Here is a 4,637-nt window from a genome sequence, read left to right as displayed (position 1 = left end):
CAGTAATTCCAGTAATCATTCTCTTTCCAAAAAAATTCCAGATTCCATTTTGATTGTACTGCCTTGGGTCATATGTCTATCCTAGAACCAGTCATTGTGGTCACAGGCTTGGAATGCTCCAATGGACTGAAGGGGACAACTGAACCACCTTACCTGAGTGGGTCTGAGACATTTCTTTTACAAAACAAAAGGCTGGATAAAGAAAAACAAAACTACATTACCCCCATTTAGCAGGTGATGAAACTAAGGTTCACTGAGGATATATGCTTGACTACCCAGGATTTCTGATTCTGAGTCCAATACTTTTCTGCACATCACCTCTCATTTATTCCTGTAAAGTATCAGATATGTAAACAATCAGCAATAAATAAGTCTTAAAAAAAAAAAAAAAGTCGGGTAGCTTGGTGATGTTAAAGAAAAGAATACATTATATGGAGTACACTGTACTTCCATCAGGAAGTACATGATTCTTATTGCCTCTCTTGTAATGTTAACAGCTTTTAATGATCAGTGCTAGATCCATTAATCCATAAGGTACTAAAAATTGATGATATTCTAATTCTATAATTTCTTTATTAGTTGAAAACTTGTAAACATAATTTTGTTTCCCAATAGTATAGTTTACATAGAAAATTTTAGATAAATGAATTATTTATCAACTTTCAAATTACATCCACTCCTCACTTAGCAACATGATTAGGTTCCAAAGACCAGGTTATTATGTAAAAATCAGTTTTATATGAAATATTCAAGATATCCTGCCCCAGCCTCTCCTCCTCCCTAGCCCCTGCTGTTTCAGCTAGGTGGAAATAGCTTGTCCATGCTCTGCTCAATGGAATCTAAATCCATGCTCTGGGTGGCTGGATGGACATCCTCAGTACACAGCATCCCAGCTCATTCTCTGCAGTGTACTCAATGCATTAGGGGGTTGCATGGGTTGAGTTGTACAAGTGGTCTCAGTCAAGGGAGAGGTCTACAAAGGTGAATGCTGCCCACCACCCACATCCTGCTCCAGGTGTCCACCAGTCGGTACTTGAGACTAACTGGCTGAAAGCTAAGAGGAGGAAGGGAAAGTGAGAGCTGGGAGGAGCCAGAGCATTGAGCACACCTCAAGTTCCACACTGGGGTTAAGTACTCCCAGGCCAGCACTCTACCTCCCTCAATGCGCTCTGGGAAAGCTGCATGCAGTGATGGTGTGCAGGATAGTGGGGTCATTAGTGTATAAAATACTTTAATAGCAGATTTTTTATTATTGCAAATGTGAAATATCCAATAAAGATGAAATCAATAAATGAGGAGTTGGTATAATTAATTACTTTATTTATTTCCTCAAAAATTATCTTTTGATATCATCATAAATGCATAGATTTAAACATATTTGCTATATTTCAATTATGTTCAAGGGCACTATGGGAATGCAACCACTACTCAGATAGTATAAAACTCTACAAGTTAAATCCTCCAGCTCATCACTTGTCAACTATTTCATTATTTAACATTTCACATTTATAACAACACTAGCATATCTATTATTTTACTATTTTGTGCATTAATGGCATACATCTGGCAGCAACAAACACTACAGCATGAGGCAAGAGTAACGCTGGCTGTAATGATTAAAGTTATATGTCAACTTGTCTGGTCCATGATTCTCAGCAGTTATATATAAAGATGTGATTTGCCATTCACGAACCATGTGGTCATCCACCATTCTGTGATCTGATGTGGTCATTCTTTATTTGTGCATAATGCCAATTTTCACATAATTATCTGGTCTTTGGAATCAATCATGTTTATAAGTGTGGAATGGTTGTAACCTGTTTCCAAGAAAAAAATAATTGCAAGTAAAGAAAAACAGAAAAAAATAGAAAGGAAATCTATAGATTACAGGAGATAAGACATTAATAAATACATACACTCAATGGAATACTACACGTAAAGAATTACAAAGAATCTGCAAAACACCTAATAACAATAATGAACCTGGAGGTCATTATTGTTAGGTGCCGTCAAGTCAGCTCTGATGTACAGCGACCCTATGCCCAACAGAATGAAAACACTGACTGGTCCATTACTGCTGCCACTGTACCAATCCATCTTGTTAGGAGTCTTCCTCTTTTTTATTGCCTATCCACTTTACCAAGCATTATGTCCTTGAAAGGACTGGCCCCTTCTGATAACATATCAGAATTATGAGAGATGAAGTCTCTTCATCATGGCTTCTAAGGAGCATTCTGGCTGTACTTCTTCCAACATAGACCTATTTGTTCTTCAGGAGGTCATTAGGTTGGGTGAAGTAAGTCAATCACAAAAGGACAAATATTGTATAATACCACTATTGTAAAAAGTCAAAAAAAGATTTTCACATAGAAAGAGAAATTCTTTGATGTGTGAGAAATGTGTGGGGTGGGAGGAGGGGTGGGGAGAATGAGTCATTGGCTGAAAAGTAAACACGTGCTGACTTGAGTGAAGGAGGAAATTGAAAAAAAAAAAAAAAAAACTTAACCAAAGTCAAGTAGCTTATAGATAACAGAGCAAGAAAAGGGAACATAGTTACTTTTCTCTATTGCCTCTTAATAAGTAAATATCTACTAAATAAATAAATGGCTACTTTCATATGCTGAAGAACAAAGATTATGCTCTTTCATCTCATGATTAGATGGTATATGGGAGTGGAGAGTGTAAGGCCCTAACTGATTTTGCCTAGCTACTTGACCAAACTTTAGTCAGGCTTCAAGAAGCATTTTTGATAGAAGGCCTCAGTTTTTAGTTCCCTCCAGAGACAAGGTCAATCAGTTAGCCCTCAATATTAAAATAATCCTTGAGAAACTCATAATGGTCAGACTGACCCAGACGAATGAGAATATCCTAAACACTAAACACTTGCAATTGCCAAAACCCATATGCTTATAGATTAAAAAGGTTGCTTCATGCCATGACCAATTAAACTGTAACATCTCATACTTTGCCAAATGTCAACCAATCAAAAATTGTATCTATGGTACTGTGCAATTATGCCCCCTGAAACCTTATAAAAACTTGTGTGTATAGTGAGTCCGGGTCACCCTCAACTCCTGTTTTCAGGAATCTATGTGAGGGTGGACCCCAGCGCGTTGGCAAATGTCACCTTTGTCTCCTGGTTTTAGGAGTCTGTGAAGGTGGACCCCAGCGCGTTGGTAAATAAACCTCTTGCTTTTGCATCGAACTCGAGTCCTGATGATCTTTTTGGGGTCTCCTACTTGATTAGGCCACTAGGGGGCCTAACAAGAGGATCCACTGGACTAAGTCATAGTTTTAGGTATTACCTTCCAGATGACAGAAAAATGGAGGCTTATTGGTTTGAATTGTTTTCCCACTATCATCAAGCTAGTGTGGGTGTTGTTTTGTTTTGTCACTAAAAAAAAAAAAAGGCATTAATAAATTATAATGAACAGATATTGCTTGAGTCCTGGTTAAAACAGAGTACTGTAAGGAAACATATTTAAATAATATTTGTAGGAGAATTTAAAGTAATGTATATACTGGATAGGTGGCTAATGATGCTAAAAATTATTGATGTGGGAAATAGAATAAGAATGTGTTTGTTTTTTTTAAAGTGATGATAATTTCAAAAGGATTGCAGAAAGTTAGATTACATGTATGCAAGTCACAAACAATTATTTCTAAATTTTATATGTTTGAATTTTTTGTTAGTAAAGTTTAAAGTTTCATATTCTTTTTTTTTTTTTTTACATTTTGAGTATATGAAAATTGTTTATGGTTCTGCCAAGCAGAATCTCTTAATGTTATTTCCTAACTTGGACAGCATTTTGTTTTTTCCTGAGTTAAATGAGCTTAGATTTTACTTTTCTTTGCTTTCATTTCATTTTTTCTTTTAGCTTACAACCAAGTTTCCCCACAATACACAATAACTTTGTAAATCTTTTTCAACACAGTATTTCTGTACAATCAAGCTATCAGATCAGCTATTAGTTATCTTTCTGAGAGAATCCATATTGAAATTCTTCATTCTGCTCTTCCAAACTTTGCCAGTTTTTCTCTAACCCTGAGAAACAGTTGTCATTTTGAGAATTCCCTTTGCTATTGTCTTCTTTCAGGTGTGGATCCCATTTCTCCTCCCCAATCCCACTTAAGTGCTTTAGCATAGTCTTAAGAAATTTTCTCAAAAAAGTGCATGAAAAAAAAAATTTTAAACACTGTTTTCTGAAAATGCCTTCATTCTATCTTAACACTAGACTGATAAATTAGCTGAGTATAGAATTTCAGATTGTCAATCTTTGATTCATAATTGAAGGAATTGCTCTGTTGTTTCATACTTTTCAGTATGTGGGAAATCTGATGTCATTCTCATTTTTGATCCTCTTATGTTTATCTTCGAAGAAAAGTCTTTTATCTTTATAGTTGTTTTTGTTATGTGCTTTCAAATCGATACCAACTCATAAAGACCCCACATGATAGACTAGAACTACTCTATAGAATTTCCTATTTACAATATTTACAGGAATCAGATAGCCCTTTTCTTCCATGGAGCTGCTGGTGGGTTCAAACTTCTAACATGTCTGTTAGCAGTTGAGTGCTTTAATCAATGTGCTACTAGGGCACCTCTTTTATAGCTAATAGCCTAAAAAGTTGCAATT

This window comes from Chrysochloris asiatica, unplaced genomic scaffold (genome assembly GCF_000296735.1).
Source record: "Chrysochloris asiatica unplaced genomic scaffold, ChrAsi1.0 scaffold00033, whole genome shotgun sequence".
NCBI classification, from domain to species: domain Eukaryota; kingdom Metazoa; phylum Chordata; class Mammalia; order Afrosoricida; family Chrysochloridae; genus Chrysochloris; species Chrysochloris asiatica.
This window is presented reverse-complemented; position numbering follows the sequence as displayed.